The 19,656-nt window shown below is 35.1% G+C and overlaps 1 protein-coding gene across 2 annotated transcripts in view; it reads right to left on the minus strand.

The window, feature by feature from the left end:
• The window catches only part of LOC145291945 (uncharacterized), a 1,383,621-nt gene extending 1,375,549 nt beyond the window's left edge, over positions 1 to 8,072 (minus strand). For both annotated transcript variants that reach the window (XM_080137871.1, XM_080137870.1), the window contains exon 1: positions 7,925 to 8,072. The gene's annotated coding sequence lies outside the window, so the exon portion shown is untranslated. The remainder of the gene's footprint in view (positions 1 to 7,924) is intronic.
• Positions 8,073 to 19,656: the final 11,584 nt, after the last annotated feature.

Genomic DNA, 19,656 nt, shown 5'->3' on the forward strand with positions numbered 1-19,656 from the left:
GAAAGTTTTGCGAGGTGGCGGGCATAGATTGTAGCTCAGATGAGCACTTGCCATAAAAATAACAATAAAATAGAGACAGGCTCGCAAGGTCTCTTCTGTTGGAAAGAGGTTGCAGGGAAGAGAAAACGGATTCCCCCACTAGGCTACGAAGTCTATTTTGAACTCTGTCAAGGCAGGATAAGACTTTGTAGCAGCTCCTGCCCAGATGCGGCAACAGTACTCCATCCTTGGACGTACCTTGCTCTTAAAAGGTTAGAAGAAGCAAAAATTAATTTGCTTGGGGGGGGGGGCAATAATTTTAAGGAAATATTAAAAAAAAAAAGGATTCAAAGAATTTTTTATTTGTTTTTTTTTATATAAATGTAATTCAGTGCGCCGCTTTGTGATTGGCTTATCAGCGTGTTACATCCCACAACAGCTAAACTCGAGCTTATGCTTGGCCTAATCCGGCTGTTGACGTCACGCTCCGGTCAAAGTCGAGCAAACGCTGAGGTACGTTTGGTTCACAATATGCATAAATACCAAATTATAATGGACATTTTGGGGAGTTTTTTTAAATTTTTTTTACATTTTCACCCCAAACAAGGCACAGTGCCACTTTGATGTAGGGGGTTACTATTAGTAACGTAAGTTGCGGGATACTATGAAGGGAGTTGAGCAGCAAGACGTCTGTTCACATTACACTTGAACTTCTGCATGTCAGTACAGTTGGGGAAGCAGAATCCCGGAAGGGAGTTCTAAAGTCAAGCAGTTCTGAGGAAGAAACTATTAGAGTAAAAGACTTATTTACATCTAGGACCTCTACTGTGTAGGGGTGGAACTTTGCTGCTTGTCAGGTTTTTCGGGAGGTTTATGTCGAGGAAGTACAAAGGCTTATAGTTTATCGGAGCATCCACTATTAAAATTCTTGTAAAACAGGCAGAGGGATGCAACATTTTGTCAATGGGACAGAGATTGAAGCTTAGATGGCAGTTCAGGACCTATCAGGTTGGCGACTCTCTTTTGAACCCTGTTTAGGAGTGAGAGATTAGTAGCAGATGCACAATCCCAAATGTGATAATAATACTCTATACATGGGCGAATGGTGGCCTAGGTGTATCAGAATTTTGAGGGAATTTTTGACACCCCTAACCCGAAACTGCATATAAAATATAAAAACATCGTAATATCGCTGTTTACAGTGGGTTGTTTATTTTCTTTATGGAATATATTTCCAAAATAAACTATTAAAGTTGTTTAAAAAATAATAGAAATATTATTTTTTATTTAAAAAAACAGTCTTTACAAAATGTTTAAAAAATGCCGGCGCTCCTTTATGCGGCCATTTTTTTTTTTACGTAATGAAATCAATTGAATTTTACGAGTTAAATAATTTTCCATTTTTAAACTTTAAAAATCTATCAAAATTTTTCTATTGGTTAAATTTTTACCATGTTTACAGGGTCAATGTGAAATCTTTGCTCTTTCCAATAAATCAAATTTGATATTTTAGAGAAACGTTTTTTGTTAAATTCACCCCCGATTTTGAAATGTCTATTAAAATTTATATAATTAATTTACTCACCCAAATTTAATATATCACAAATTGAAAACGATCAATAAATAAAATATTCTAATTTAAAACAAAAAAAAAAGTGTTTTTTTTTTAAATTTACCTGTAAAGTCCAAAGTGTGAAACCTTTTTTAAACCACGTTGATTTTTTTTTTTTAATGAAAGCTCATGTTATGCTTATATCGTCAAATAAATACTGGACGGTGCCGACAATTTTTTCTATTGCATTCAATGTTTTCTTTTTTTAGATATTTAAAAAATTTCACTCGATAAAGTAGAAAGAAAATATAATAATCAAAAACTCGTGTATTTCATTAAGAGAATTTAAAAAATCAGTTCATTGGATTATTTGTATAACGGAAAAAAATTATAAGTGAATGTGCGCTTTTTTTTTAACTACGGAGAACCAAAAATACTAACTTTGGTTAACAGCACGCAATAAAAAAAGAGACATTAATTATGTCCTTTTGACGAATCCGTATTTTATCTTTTCCAGATAACGAGGAGCAGCGATTTTACCGAATGCCGCGCAAAGGGGTACGAAATTGTGATTTTCTGCTACCCTTGCTTAAAAAAATAATTTTATTTTAAAAAAATACATGGAATATAAAATATAAACATGGACAATTCTTAAAAATAAACAATTGAAGCACCCATTGCTTGTTCTTTTTTTTTTTTTTACAGGTAAGTGATTTTTTGGCATTGATATATATTTAAGACATTTTGGTATCAGTTAAAAATTGTGGAATTTCGTGAAATCTTTTTCTTAGAAAACCGATGAAAAAAAAATTGGATTTTTTTCGATTAAACGTTTTATTATTTTAAAATTTAGTCTTTCCTCATTTTATTGAGAGAAAAAATTACAATTTTAAATTACATTTTCATATTGGTTATAAGCTTCGAAACAGAGACAGTCTAATATAATCAAATGTTTATTCGTTTTCAAGGCGGCTTCTGGTACTCCTAATGGTGGCCTTATAGAGGTACAGGACAGTTGTTGTGTCTGCTCCGATGATTAGCACTTGTTGTGAAAAAGAGGAAGTAGGATAGCAGATAGGGGAGATGATGACGTCAGTTTTTTCAGGGGGGGGTATCATCATTCTCGCATATGCAGTGTTTGGTATTGAATTCGTCTGGCACTGACCAGGCTCGACGTTGTTTAACGAGAACGGGTGTTCAATATTAATATGTTGTATATTGTGTACGACTTTGTGCAACCTAGATATAAAATATGGCTTTCAACGTCCAATTTGACCTGTAATCGGGATCTGGTATCAGTTTAGCTTTAAATCCATTCGTTATTTAGCTAGTGTACCCTTTTGCTTTTATGTTCGTATCATAGATTAAAGCTGATTATTGTTTTCTGTTTTTTCGTTTTTACCTGTTCAAGTCTATCACAAAGCCACAAGTTCCGGATGCTCTTCTCGATACGTATCTCATTTTAGCAGAGCCTCCTAGCGTTACATGGGGCAAAACTGTAACCTTTATATCTTTATCTGTCTCTCTATTTGTCTATCAGCCGACAGACATACAAACAGAAAAAATGTCCCTTGTAATATAAGAAGACTAGACCCTTGACATTTTGCCGCAGATCCCACAATATTATTGTTATAAATAAATTAAAAGTAAACTGAAAATACATTTTATAAAAGTACAGGCGCAAACAGAGACCCCACAATAGTATTATGATTAAATTTCAAGTAAAATGAAAATCGTTTTTGATGTACGGGTACGAACAGAGACCCCACGGTATTATTGCTGTGAATAAATTACAAGTAAAATGCAAATTCCGTTTTATAAATGTACAGGCGAGAACAGGGCCCCACATTATTATTGTTATGAATAAATTATAAGTAAAATGCAAATTTCTTTTTATAAATGTACAGACGAGAACAGAAGCCCCACAGTATTATTGTTATGAATAAATTACAAATAAAATGCAAATTCCTTTTTATAAATGTACAGACGAGAACAGAGACCCCACAGTATTATTGTTATGTTACAAATAAAATGTAAATTTCTTTTTATAAATGTACAGACGAGAACAGAGACCCCACAGTATTATTGTTCTGTTACAAATAAAATGTAAATTTCTTTTTATAAATGTACAGACGAGAACAGAGACCCCACAGTATTATTGTTATGAATAAATTGCAAGAATGTTTTCACGTCATTATCTCTCTTGAAAAAAAAAATTTTACTTTATGTAAAAGATAGCACGGTTATTATTTTAAAACTTTTACTGAATTTCTTCTCTTCTCTGTTTGCTATCCAAATTCTCAAAGTAATTCTTCCATTTCGCCAGTTCTAAGATTTTAAAGTGCAGATATAATTCCGTCTCATTTTCACTAAAGTCTTCTTCGTGGCGTTTGGGGACATGCGAGACATACATCCGTTTTCTTATAGATGACAGATGATGTCAAAGTTTTGACAGAAGCGATTTCACCTCTGATAATCTATGCTCTTGACTCTGCGCAAGGAAACTTATAGACATAACCAAAATCTGAGAATTGTGCCAGAGAAGCGACAAAACATACTACCCAGAATGCTGAAATGGTCTTCCGTAATTGAGACCGCTTAGCGGAAATTAACCAACATTTACAAATCGTAAAACAACTAAATCGGATCGGATGTACTCGACGGGTTCAAACTCGTCGAATTTGTTATGATCTTCCAATCTATTCGACAGGCTCGTATCATTTAACCGAAATAAAACTTTCTTACTTATGATATTAAACATCAGTTTACACGATAGAAATAGCCAGGAATACCAACTCGAAAAATTCCGTAGATTCATTCATGGTTATAGTCGAAAATCTATTCTTATTTACTCACTAGGAGTATTCACACAAGCCGTCATCAAAGACTGCTTTTTTTAGAACAACTTGTGGTGTTTCCTGGAATCTGAGTGACAACAAGTCTCCACAAATTTCCAGTACTCTCCACCTCTTTCGGTAACCTTTGCAAAAGAATTTGCGTTATCGCAACAACCTCTTACCATTGATTTCTCGTTGGCGGCGACCATTGCTCTTCAATTGAATTTGGGTGGCAATAAGCCTCCCCAAGGTCCCAGTCCTCTTTGCACTCCTCCAGCGAAGGTCTATCTAGTGCTTTCCTCAGTCTTTTCATCCTCTTTGACCCCCATTATTTGGTGTGGTGACACTCACGTTAAATATTATTATTATTATTATTATTATTATTATTATTATTATTATACAAAAGCTGAATCAATGAACGTTTGTTTCCCAAAGATTTTTTCCGGTATATTTCAATAACACAAAATACATTTTAAACTATTCCTTATTTTGGGGATTGAGTTATATTTGAAAAAACCATTTTAGTTAGCCATAATTTAGAATTTACTCATAATCATCTCTCCTTTCCTAGGTTTCTGTCTATCATTTTCACTCTCTAGACTGACTTTTCAGTCGGATTTTATAAGGTATCTCTCTCTCTCTCTCTCTCTCTCTCTCTCTCTCTCTCTCGACAAAAAAAAGGTAATAAAAACTATAAAACAGTACACTGGAATACGGAATGTCACCACTAAGTAGGTATATATATATATATATGTTCATTAATGTACGTTAGGAAATAGAAAAGAGGCTTGCCTTTTTTATGTTGTTCTTGGGCTTCGGGCCAGGATCAAAGTGTAGCATCTGTTCCGGCAGATGCTGCAAGCAATGACCATATGTGGGGGAAACCCCACATATAAAGACCTTGGTCAATGTAGGGGAAACCCTTCATACCAATTGTCACTATCCAGCTCCCCTACTCCCCGGGGAGTTGGTCCCCATTTCCCCTTCGCTCCTCACATTAAAAATCGGCCTTGTGCCTAATTTGCTCGGTGGGGGAGCAGATAAATACCTTGCCTTTTGTCTGTTGTTCTTGGCCTTCGGGTCGGGATCAAAGTGTAGTATCTGTTCTGCAGATGCTGCACTTAAGATAATTTGTACCAGTCAATGGAGGGTAAACTCTCTATACTGGGACAATTACTATTTTTGGTAACCAGAGTGTCCCCTTTTTGCCTACTTTTAGGGGAGCTGGTTTTTACCCCACATCAAAAACAGCCTTGTGCCTAATTTGCGTTGGTGGGGAAGCACATAAATACATTAATGTACGTTAGGAACAACCGTTGTAATATATTGTAACATATCAAAGTATGTGCATGCATGGATGAATGAGTAACATGTCTCTAAAATATGTTATCTAGCAAATAAAATTATATTGTCGGCTTTTCAAACACAATTAGCATATAAGACAAACTGTTTCTTGATCGCCAATTTCCATGTTATTGGTAATATAATAACCTGTTTTAGAATAAATTTTAAACTATTCTTTGGTTTGGGAGATTGAGTTATATTTGGAAAAATTATTTTAACCGTAATTTGCAATTTACTCACAACTTTATCTATATCTTACTAAGCTTCTATTATATTCACTTTATATATGTACGACGACCTCTGGAGTGAATGCGGTATTATGGCGATTGAGCATTTTTGCAAGGAATAGCTTAGACAATTATAATGTAAAGTGACAAGGATTTCTATAAACCACTTCCCCACACTTTTGAATGGCCGTGTACCTAATTTATTTTTCAATCATTGTAGATTTTAGTAGATAAATACGCTTTTCAAAGTGTAATATATGTTGTACACTACACCTGCGCTATTTGACGCCATAAGTTTTGATGTAATTATCTCCCTTGAAAAAATTTAAAATACAGGCATACATAGAAATAGAGAAATTGCTGCTTATATTATCCGAGCTCTTTGGATCTTCCAGGGCATAAAAAGGAAAACTCAAAGAAACCAAAAACAAAAACATAATTTCTTAGCTGGCTATTGGTAGTGCGAGTTTTGGTACCAGCCAGAACACATGTTAGTCTATTCCTTGGTGTAGGGATTGAGTTATGTTTGGAAAGGTAAGGACAACAACTTGTCAATACAGCAACTCTTTCGTTTAAAGATCAAACTGTAGGATCTGTTTTGATGTTGCGCATCACCTTTTCTTTCCTCGGTATCTTCCGTTTTCCTGCTTTCCAGCTGACTACAATATGGTTGTCTTCAAGTCTAATGTAAACAAGTTTTTAATGTGCCGTTCTATATAAGTTAACAAATTTACCGAATTTCCATTATTAGTGATTACTATATTTTCCAATTGTCTACTGTAAACTCTTTAACCCTTATCCTCGAGTGGCCTCTTGGCCTTGATAAGTGGTGATGCCTATGTAAAAAAAATATGAAAATTATCCTTCTTGACCAGCCATTCTCATTGACCCCTAAACCTTAAGCACATCTCTATTTACCCTCCTCCCTACTCCCTTAATAAAAATTCATAGCCATCATAAAGATACTATTTTATTGTTGTTGTTGTTGTTTTTGGGGGGGGTCCTAGTGTTTTAACATTTAATCAGCGCTCGGTTTGTTCTCGACAGCTGCCAATCGAGCCCGAGCCGATGTTACGAAAATCCGGGTCAAAAGGTGCATGTACGGAGGGGGGGCGTATTAGATGGGAAACGCGCCAAAGTTCATCCAATATAATCCATTACGTTTTCACTGGCGGCCACGTTTTCTTAGCTGAAAAGTACTAATGCGCATACCTGTTACAAAATACCCTACTCCTCCCCATGTTAAGAATGGCGAAAGTCATTGACATTTATTAATACACTGGAAAAAATGTCGGTACTCATGCAGAAAGTGATCTGTGCTGAAATAATAACGTTATTATTTAAAAAGCCATTCTTAACATGGGGCGAGGAGGGTGTTTTGTACCTATTCTGTACTTTAACCTTACAATTGAATAAAAAAAACATATAAAACTTTAATTAAACTTGGAAATACGATTTAAAAATTAACGTGGATCACCCTCTACATTAGCACCAAAATGTCTTGATAGCCAAAAAACTATTGTCTGTCGCATATTGAATGTGATATTCGTTTTCAGTAGACCCGAAAAGTCGTCAATTTAAAATTGGGTGTTGCAGTTAAAGTAAAAGTTTACCAAAAATTTAGTTAATAGCACTAAAATGGCTCAATTTATCCTAGACCGTCATGCTAGACTGTGTTAAAGAACTTGGAGATATCTACCGCTACGCCCCAGTTTCACGTAATTTATTCGGTGTGTTTGATATTATTGTGGAGTGTGTGAGTGGGGGAAGCTATTCATACTCAGTGGTTAGATAATGAGAAGGTATTAGATGAGACAGGGCGCCAAGATCCGTTCGATTACAAACGGAAGTGATTCTATAAAATCAACAGTATAACATTAAATCAACATTTATAAAACTCTACCTTTAGATTCCTTGTTATTGTTGAATGGTATGTTCATTGAGAACTTTATCTAAACAAATTAAAATTAAAAGTTAACACCTACCTTCTTTTAAAAAGTCCGATGACTGGTAATCCCACGTAAATTAACGTAAATACTAGACCAGAGAATGATCAATATACGTCGAATGAACTTGACTTTGAACAAAAGAAATCAACCAAATACTTAACCGGAAATTACGTTTGCGCATGCGCGTTCTTTGCGTAATGATGTCATAAAAGGGAATGAAATTTGTTACCGGAAACACTATCGACTTAGCAAGTGTACCTATGATGTCATAAAGCCATCCTTTTTTTTTTTTTTTCCTTCCACTTTTTGTTGATAATCTCCATTCCCGTCCCTAATCAGGTGACATATTTGCTGTTTTGTCAGAGATGTGGACCCACTTTTGTCTTATAAAAAGGTGTTTTGGAATAAAGTTTGTTTTTGTTTTGTTTTTTTTTTGCTAGGAAGGCAGCATCTAATTTCGACTGGCAAAACTACTTATCTGACACATTTTTAGTGGGGGTTCAACCATTTTTTTTTTTTTCGTTATAAATATTTCATTCTTGTTGATTGTTATGTGTGTGTGTGTGTGTGTGTGTGTGTGTGTTTTGTTTACAGAAAGTTTGGATAAGTCATCGGTACCGTCGGTTTCAAACTCAATAATTAGGGACCGTTTCAGATACTCATATAAAGCTCTCTTCAGCCAATACTCATCTCTCCTCTAAATAAATAATACGCTCTTATTTTTAGATTTTCCTTATAAGTGAGCACTCTACCTGACTGCTTTTTCCTACTAGTGGTTTAAATATAAATATTATTATTCATACTTTATTATTATTATTATTATTATTATTATTATTATTATTATTTTATAAATATTGTCATTATTTTCAATAGACAGAGAGTGACTTTCGAGCCAAGAGCACATACATTTAAGATATTATCCTCGGTCTATGTATGATAATTCCTTCGGGACTGAGACAATTTTCTTTCCGAACCGTGACTATTTTTATTCTCATTTAATTAATTATATTATTATTATTATTATTATTATTTATTTATTTATTTATTTTCGTCCCTATCCTGCGTGCCAACTCTATAGAGGGGAGGACGGAATGTATTCCCCATTAAAAAGCCGACATTGTCTCTAACTCTGCCCTCTTCGGGGGTTTCATTATCATTATTATTTAAAACTATCACCTTTGTTATTAATACTTTACTGTATTATTATTATCATAACTATTTATTACATTATTTTTACCGTTTAACAATTTCATTTCAATTCCAATATACATAGTGAAATCAATTGCGTCTCATTTTTTCCGTTGTAACATTTAAATTTTTTTTTTTTAATAAATAATACATTTTTCTTCCAAAACGACTAAAATAATCCACGTGAACTTTTTCGAATATGATTGCTAGGAATGAACGCTGTCCACACTACAATTTTCCAGTTTTTTCAACGGCTTTCTTTTTCTTTTCGATACTTCTTTTTTTTTGACCAAGAGCGGAGGTCCGCTATAAATATAAAAAATAACAATAAAAATATTAAATAAAAAAGTAACATCGTTTTTCGTGCTTCAAAAAACCCTCATAACCTTTAAATCACTATCCTAGAAACATACGTGGACTTTTAACAATATATATATATATATATATATATATAGGTAAAGTAACCAAAGAACTTTTAACGAAGGCTCAATACCGAAGTAGGGCAACAAAATATATTTTTTATTTGTTTTACATAAACATTAATATGTCGCTACATTCAAAAAAATCAGGTAGGGAATGGTTTGCTGAGTCTAATGTAGAGTTTGAGGCAAACCGATGGGAGAGCATGTTAGCCTTCTCGGTTGCCGTGCAAACAATCTCATGATTGTTGGATAGTGGGGGAATCGTTAATTCCCATTATTTTCTACACTGTTGTAGATTTTCCAGAAATCACGCGTTCTTAATTTCTGCGCCGCTTCGGTACGTTTTCTTGTGGCTTTGATGTATTCTCTCTTAGCTGTCGTTATTTCTTTCCTACAATTAATTTTTTACGCTTTGTGCCACATGTAATATTTATTCATATTTATTAATAAATAATAATATTAACCCTCTACCGCCAAATTGTACTTTCAATTCGCCTTTCAAAAGACAATATTCCTTATCCTTATGGCTTGTCAGCCCAGAAGATTCAGCAAGTTGCTTATGTTCGTGCGCTAGTTGCACGCTAACTTCCGTCACGTGTGGGTTTCATGATTAATTTACTGTACGAAAAAAATTTGGGGTGAAGGCTTAAGTGAGTGGACACAGAGGATACGCTTGTTTGGAAGAAACAGCTTACCTTGTGGCTTTGTATATAATAATATTTCATCGTTTTTTTTTTTAATTTTATTTATTTATTTTTTTTTTTTTTTGGCTTGTGGAATAGTTCATTTCGTCCTCCAGATAATGTCGGGTCAGAAGGAAATAATGCATACCGTTTCGGTGCCTTCCTCTCGACGGTTTCACTTTAGAATTTGATAAGAATACAACATTAAAAAAAAAACCCTCCCATTTAGCCCCAAAAGTCCCCAAGGGACGTCAAATCCTAGTGAAAATGAACAAACGGTGCAGTTTTAGGCCTTAACACATGTAAATTTGAGTTCTGCATCATGCAAAAAAAAAGAAATGACTAAGTCCATCGTTTGCCCCTTTCCCCCATTTAGCCCTCAAAGTCTGCAAGGCCCTAATATATTTAAATTTGAGCTTAGCACCATGCTAACTAGACATACACAGAAAATTTTGGACAAATATGGTAAAATAGTTTTTAAAAATGGAGTGTTTTTATTAGCTCTAAAAGAGCCCTTGGGGCAGACCCAAGAGTTATCGCAAAGTATAGACAAACAAAATTATATAGAAATCAGTTAAACTTTTCAGAAAGTTTTATAAAAATCGAAGACATCAATTTTTTTTTTAATAAGCACAAAAGTGTTAATTTTAGCCATTTTAACCCAAAAGGCACCCCTGGGGGGGGGCAACCGGAGTTTTCTCGGAAAATCCGTTTTGTTACTTTTTTATTCATATCATGTTTAATGTTTGTGCAAAATTTCAAAAAATTCCAAGCGTAGTTATTGAGAAAAGTGCTTATTTAAAAAATCAATGACTTCAATTTTTATAACACTTTCTGAAATGCTGTAACTAGTTGATTAAATACAGGTGAAAGTAAAGAATAGTTAAAAAGCGCTTCCCTTCCCATCTTAAGAATGGCTTTTTAAATAATAGTGTTATTATTTCAACACGGTTTGTAAACTGTACAAGTACCTTTTTCTTCATTGAAATTGCAATACAGTAATTGTTTTCTTTTTTCTTTTTTACATGGAGTTCAACACTTATCAAGGCCCAATGGCCACTCGGGGATAAGGGTTATTGTGTGTACAGTAATCAAGGGGATAGTGTAGCAATAGTATTGAAGAACTGGTAAGGTGTCATTACTTAGGCAGGCGGTTCATCAGGAATTTGTTTGTCTTGGACTTGAAGACATCCAGGTTTAAGTCGGGAGGGAAACGGGCAAGCGGAACAGCGTTCCACAGGCGTGCAGTTCTAAGAAAGAAGCTTTGTTCATGGAATCTACATTTTGATTATAATTATGTTTTCTCCTTAATTTTTAACTGTTTGCTAGCGTTTTAAACATTGCCCATCGTTTGTGGTACGGTAATTTCCGGCGGTTTACGTAACCTACCTGGAATATGCTGATGAAAACTCGGTCCCACACCTTTACAACCATCTGTATCTTAATCTGGTTAATACGTGTGACTGTCGTCCTCATTTCAACAGTCCGCGATAATTATGTATTTATAACGTACACTTACGCAAGCAACATTATCTTAGTTAAAAAAAAAAAGGAAAATGCTCTGGGTGTAGTCCATTCCACCAGTAAAACTAAAATCTAATCAGTTCTTGATTTTCAGCTTAGATTTTAATGTTCCACAAACCTGCAAAGAAGGTGGGTTCCCTCTACCGTACTAGAAAATTAATCATACCAGAGTATCCTATATTTTTACAATTCGCCGATGCATGAAATACTGTTACCACTTATAGGCTGGTACCACTAGTCTTTCACTCTAAGACAGGGTCCAAATAAAAATCTCTCTAACCTACAAAATCTTACTCTATCAGCAGAGCTCAAACCTCTGTTCCATCGCCGTAATGTTGCATCCTTGCGTCTATTTTACAAATACTTTAATCATTATCATTATTATTATTATTATTATTATTATTATTATTATTCACTGGGAGTTTCACACAGGCAATAATCAAAGATTTATCTTTGAAAATAACCTGTGGTGTACCGTGGAGTCTGAGTGACAACAAGTCTCCCTAGATTTCCAGTACCCTCTGCCTCTTTCAGTAGTATTTGAAAATAAATTTTCGTTATCGCAACAGTCGTTTACCATTGATTTCTTGTTGGTAGCTACTATTGGTCCTCACTCATCCAACGGAGGTTAGTAGTAGTAGTAGTAGTAGTAGTAGTAGTAGTAGTAGTTATTTCTACTCACTAAAAGTTCTCACACAGGTCATCATCAGTAATAATAAACCCACTGATAACCGGTGTTATTTCCTGTAGTATAAAGTGACAACAAGTCTCCGGAATTTTCCAGTACTCTAAACTTCTTTTGAGGACCTTTGCAAATTTCTGTAACTGTCTTCGGTGGGTAGCTGATTTGTATAAGTTTGGAACTTTAAAAGTTGTCAGACGAAGAGAAAAAATCTTTCTTGTGCGGACACGAAAAATTGTGCAGGGATTCTAAAAGATTCAATACTTTTATGGAGCGATTCCATTTCTGATTGGTTGCTAGCAGAACGTGACTCCATTTGATTGGTCGGTTCCTATCGTCAGAGTCTATAAGTAGAACATTCTAATTTTCTTTAATAATACCCTCATCATATTCTTTTAGAATGATATGAAATCAAAAATACTGCAACATCTTTCGATAATCTTTGCGAATTTCTTTCCATCTTTATTGCTATATTATGGAGAAAAATGGAAAATTGAAACGGCACTAACCCTATGCGGCTTCCCCCAAATGAGGAAGTTCCATGGGAGTACGAAATTCACAAGCGGTCCCCAATCGCATGTATATCCCCATTAGGGGAGATGACGTTAGATTATTGCAACTCTTTTAGGGAGATTTCAATATCCTCCTACATACAGCGCCTGGTATTTCAAAATTAGTCAACCATCTGATACTGACCAGGCTCAACGTTGCTTAACTTCAGTGTGCCAACGTGATTATGCCATATTATGTTTATAATCACGTACACTCATGAGGAACCATGTCATGGCTGACAACATCAATAATCAATGTTAAGTCGTTACTCCATATCTACTTCACCAACGCCACTCTCTAATAAAGAATACGGTAGTTTTTTTTTATTAAATTATATTTGTACTGTGTAAAATACAATTCTATTCTGCTCTATGTTGAGAATGGCAAAAAGTTAAGCCCTTAATTATCTCCCCTCGTCACCAGTGTTGGGAACCGGTAAGCATCCAGAAGAAAAAGGCCAGCTGGCATTTAGTGAAAACAACATATATTAAGAAGAAAAGCAAATGCAACAAATGAAAAAAAAGTGGTTATATATCAGTACGACTGCCAAGTGTGTATGACTTGTGCATATTATTCCGGTTTTATACTAAGTTGAAGAGTTTATTGTTATCCGTAAAGAGGACACCACAACAATAAGCGTTTTTGGTCTTCAGGACAAGATCACAGTATAGTATCTGTTCTGATACTACACTTACCTTTTCTATCCTCGAATCGTGGAGAAGAAATCCTTCATAACTGAGACAATTTTTGTTTTTGTTCCTATCCAGAATGCCCCTTTTGGGGGGAGCTAGATTTTCCCGCATTAAAAACCAGCCTTGTGTCTAACTCTGCCCTCGTGGGGAGGCAAGTAAATAGGAACAATGTTTTGTTTATTTTTACCTCCATTTTTATTACATTTTCACCCCAAACAAGGCACATTGCCACTTTGATGTAGAGGGCTACTATTAGGGACATAAGCTACAGGGGTAATATGTGGGGAGTTGGACAGCAAAACGTCGGTTCACCTTACACTTGAACTTCTGCATGTCAGTACAGTTGGAGAAGCAGGAACCCGGAAGGGAATTCCGAAGTCTAGCAGTTCTGGGGAAGAAACTACTGATCTAGGGATCTCAACTGTGAAAGGGGTGGGATTTTGCTGCTTGTCGGGTTTATCGGGGTTATTTACATCGAGGGGGTACAAGTGCTTGCAGTTCGTCGGAGCATTCACCGATAAAGTACTTGTAGAACAGGAAGAGGTATGCTACATTACGTCGATGAGACAGAGGCTGAAGCTTAGATGACAGTTCAGGAACTATCAGGTTGGCGACTCTCTTTGAACCTTGTCTAGGAGTGAGAGACTAGTAGCAAACGCACCAGCCCAAATATAACAACAATACTCCATACATGGGCGAATGGAGGCCTTATAGAGGTACAGGATACTTTCGGGCGGTAGTAGCTTTCTAGCACGGTAGAGCGAACCTACCTTTTTCGCAGCGGTCCTGGCAATGCTCCCAATGTAATTGTTCCAACTCATGTTTCCTGTGAACGTTAGGCCAAGGAGTTTAAAAGATGTATTTTCAGATAAAGAGTCTTTGGCCATTGCTATTGGTGGTAGAGAAGGTTTCTTGTAGTTTTTGAAGGAAACAAGTTTAGTCTTGGCAGACAGTTTTTTTTAAAATAAACTTTAAAGATGTGACAACGTGATTCATCCATTGCGCTGCGTTTGAAGTAATTCAAATTGTATAATTCAGTCAAAGAAAGTATTACTATTAAATTAACTGAAAGGTATAATCCGATTTGTATAAGTTTTATTTTTATGCAGTTAAAAAATTCCAATGTATCAATTTGCACATTAAGCAGCCGCTCAACCGTCTCTTCCCTTATTTTGTCCTTTAGTCCTCACAATCAATCAATCTAACTCTTATCGTTTTTGATTTTGAAGTATTATTATTTGTAGCTCAATCAAGTGTTACCATGTCTTGTGTGGAGCGATTTCCATAAAAATAAATAGCAAAGGACGAATTAGAGAGGGCAATGAGTCGAATGTCCGGAAAAAACATTGAAGTTAAGAGTTGATGCGAATTACGAGGTCAGTGAAAATGAGTGTGATCAATTTCTACTTAGATTACATTTTATTTGCTTTTGGTTGTGTTTTTTTTAATCTATATGATTATAAAAAATCTGTGGACCGTCCGACTCGCTTAAATCTTGTGTGTGTGTGCATATATATATATATATATATATATATATATATATATATATATATATATATATATATATATATTTAAATAAGGGAGTAGTCACCAACAATGTGTATTTTTTAACATTATTTTATTATTCCGTGTTTATTTTATTATTCCGTGTGATGCGTCCTCGTCAGAAATTATTTTCAAATGTGTAAAAATGGCGATTTTCTTAGTTAATTTGAAGTTTTTCCAAGGGGTGGAGGCTTGTAAGTATTTATTATTCATTGGTATGCTGAATTTTTATTGCTATTTTTTTTTTTTTACTTGTCCAGGGGAGGACGCATCACAGACCGTCTGAAACGCGCGTAAACGATTTCAATGACTTAAACATATTATTACAATGATCCAAACATAATTCTCAATGAAAAACCAAAACACGGAATAATAAAATAATGTTAAAAAATACACATTGTTGGTGACTACTCCCTTATTTAAATATACATCTTTCTTTCTTTGGAATTTATTAACCCATTTTATATAAATATATATATATATATATATATATATATATATATATATATATATATATATATATAGAGAGAGAGAGAGAGAGAGAGAGAGAGAGGGAAAGATATATATATATATATATATATATATATATATATATATATATATCGATATATACATATACATATATCGATATATATATATATATATATATATATATATATATATATATATATATATATATATATATATCTGTCTGTCTTACCGATGTGCCTCCCGTGGTTGTGGCGTCAGGTGCGGTCGAAATAACGCCTTTTAAGCGACATCGTGAACGCAAGGGTTGAATGAATTACACAAATGTCATTGAAAAAATCGACCCTCCCTGTAGAAAACTGCTCAGTTGAGAATGAAGGAATCAATGTTTTGGGTCAAACCTTTGATATTTGTCGTCCGAAGGATCGTGCTTCAAAATGATACCAACCTCGTAAAAATTCGTCGCCTCTGTCGAAAGTTTTAGGCAGACATACAAACAAACATACATACATACGAACATACATACATACATACATACATACATAGATTTAAACAGATACATGAGATTTATATTATAGATTAATAACTAATCTCTCCTCCCGGGCAATAATTTTCAATCAGGCGGCACCGGGTATATGCAGTTAGTAAACTATAACACTGTGACAATATGATGCATACCTTATGCCGCGTGTTGTGATATCCATATTTGATAATCTGACATTTTTTTCTCTAGAAAAGTTCCAAACTACTTTTGAAAAGAACAAATGCGCTTTGATAGAAATGTAGTCTTTAAAAATATTAAATAAAAACAAGCGATGTTATTGCCGAAGAACCAAGAATGTTGAAGTGGATAGAACTAACTGCAAAGATTGCCTCATGAAAACTATTAAAAAAAAACAAAAAAAAACGGGCCATTGTCTTCGTATTTTCCTATTTTCTCTCTATTTTTCTTATATTCCTTATTTTGCCTTTTTTTTTTTTTTCCTCTCGCTTCTTTTATTCCTTTTCCTTCATCTTTCATTTATAATGGTTTTCTTGTTTTCCTTAATAGCGGCTTTCACTATTCAATAACGATTCAAAATGGCGACAGCGACTTCCGGTCGATGAGAGATTAATAATAATGAAACACGTATAAAGAATTAAATTAAAAAAATATTACAACCAATCAATAAGAAAACAGACTGAAAAAGAGCACGAAATCATTTTATATTCAACTTACGATACCATTTTTTTTTCTCATTGTGTCTTTTGAATTTAAACATGGCCGAGACATGATGAATTATTACCACAAACCAAAGGATTTATTTCGGACAACACGCAAAAGAAGCGACTGATACAGCTGTTGCTGAAGGAAGTCGTTTCTCCTGCTTCCAACTGGTTATTTGAAAGAAGTTTGTTCTTTTTTATTATTATTAAAAAACGGGAGGAAATAAAATAAAACAAAATCGATAAGCCCTGAAAAGTATCTTAATTGATCAATTATATTTTCGCATTCCTTTCTGCGCGCGGTATAATAGCCGTTTATGTTAAAGAAAGCGAGGAGTGTGCATTTCTAATATTATGGGTTGCATGTGGACACGCGTTCGCACTCGTCACAACACAGAAACGAATTTATTTTGCAAACGAATAAAAAGAATTGCAATTTAACTATGTTTCAGCCGCCCTACACTCCCGATACAGAAACACCCAGCCTCAAGGGAAATTAAATCGATGTTTTCCTCTTTGAATACATCGGTACGTGTGATTGATTCATACTGCATCATTTGGGGGCAATTTTCGCGCTAAATCACGTGTGAATTCGATTCTTAATTATTCTGTTTTTCATTGTTAAAACAAAAAATAAGACGATCTTTTCTGAATATTTTACAATAAAAAAAATACTAGTTTAACAGCGTTTATTATCATACGAAAGTTAAGTTAGGTCGATGACACCTCGCCTCCCCCGGTCTGTTCTCAATAATTATATTATTGTAAGCAATATTTAGTTACGTTTAATCCCCATATTAAGCTACAGTCCGCCTCCTTAAAAAATGCTTAAGTGAATTCACCGGACCATTTTTTTTCTGAATATTTTATAGAAATATGAGTGTTAAGACATTTACTATTATTATACTAAAGCTGCGTTTGTAACAGAGCGCGGACGCAAATGACCAAGCTGCATGCGAGGTGACGTCATGGCAAGGAAAAAGATTATCAAAAAAAAAATAGAATTTGTGCGCAGAATGATAATCACTCTAGAGATGGACGGAGAGAGAAACGCGTTACACATATGATCAAAGCGACAGTTTTGAACAAGAGACAAAACCCTATTGAAGAAAGTACCTGGAAATAAATGTCTGTTTTTTTTTATTTCAACGGAAAAGGTGAGTCGAGTTATTCATTGTTTTCCTTTCCTTGCGACTGTCTGCATACAACATGTGGGTCCCGAGTGTGGGCATGTAACAACTACGTTACAAGTTTGATCTATGCTAACAGTGTGGTCGATGCCACCTTCTCTCTTATGAGAACAAATAGCGTCGATCCAACAGACTGGAATTCATGGTCGAAGACGAAGCTGCTGGAGAAGAGTTGTAAAGACATTCACTAAGAAGAGTGAGGAGAGGAAAGACTAACAGTGGAAGTAGAGAAGAGAACACAAGCGGCAGACTGTTTTCCTCATCAGTCATCACCTATATCTGCGTCAGCTTCAACATAATCTGCTTGTCTAGCCTAGGCTTACACATTATCAGCAGACGCTGCAATTCGCTATTTGACCCAATCCGAGTCACAAAATGTTATTAAACGCATGTTTACTCTGGTTCGATGACTTGACAATTCACGCCGAACTTTACGATGGCAGAATCCGAAAGGATATTCTATAGTGCGAGTTCACAAACAGCTATAGTTCACAAAACATCGCAACTCATGACTCTTTGCTCTACGTATCGTATGTGTTGGTTTTTTTTTTTATTTATTCATGTCTACATCTATTAAATGTTACAAATCATTAAATTCTGAAAGCAGAGGAGAGAGCACAGACGGCAGAGGGTGCAACAGAGCTCTCGCAATACAAATATCATCTATATCTGTATCAACTGCAACAGAGATTTTTTTTTTAGCTAGAATAGACTTGCACAGTACCTGAAATGCTGCAATTCGCCAGTGGACTTATATGAAGCCCAGAAATCCATTGTTTCCTGAGACGGACGGATGTCAACCAGTTCCTTGACCTTTACTTCTGATTTGAAATAGAACACGTACATCAAATCTGTTGCCAAGGTCGCTCGAAAAATCCTCTATGTGTAAGAGTCAGTTACTCCCTAAAATGGAGTACTTTTGCCACATATGGGCAGGAGCTGCTCGGCATGCCGTATCCACCCTTGATAGAGTTCAAAACCGGCTTCGAAACCTAAAAGGTGATGTCCTTTTTTCTTTCCTGCAACTTCTTTCCCGGAGAAGAGACGTTATTGCGAGCCTATCTCTGCTCTATCGTTATTTTAATGGCAAGTGCTCGACTTAACTCCAATTTACGATCCCCCCTTGCCAAACGTTCATGAAAATCACACGACTAGTTACAACCACAATATACGACCCCCCCACTCTCCATCTGTGCCTAAATCTAAACGCAGATTCCATGAACATAGCTTCTTTCCCAAAATTACCCGTCTGCGGAACACTGTTCCACTGGCCTGCTTCCCGGTTGAATACAACATAGTAGTTTTCAAATCTAATGCAAACAAAGTCTTGTTGCGTTATCCCCATAAATAATTCAAATTCTACCCAATCTACACCATTAACGATTACTACACTACCACCTTACATTCATTAACCCTTATCCTCGGGTAGCCTTCAGGCCTTGATAAGTAGTGACTCCCAAGTAAAAAAATACGTCTATTCAATCTGCGCGATTAACGATTTAAATCCTTTTTGCAAACTCAAGTGAGACAGACCAAAATGCGTAAAGCTTTACTGTGCAATATTTAAAATATCAAAGTATTTAGGAAAAATCAACATTTAATATATATATATATAT

This window comes from Euprymna scolopes, chromosome 13 (assembly GCF_053919585.1).
Source record: "Euprymna scolopes isolate OS-2025 chromosome 13, ASM5391958v1, whole genome shotgun sequence".
In the NCBI taxonomy this organism is placed as follows: domain Eukaryota; kingdom Metazoa; phylum Mollusca; class Cephalopoda; order Sepiida; family Sepiolidae; genus Euprymna; species Euprymna scolopes.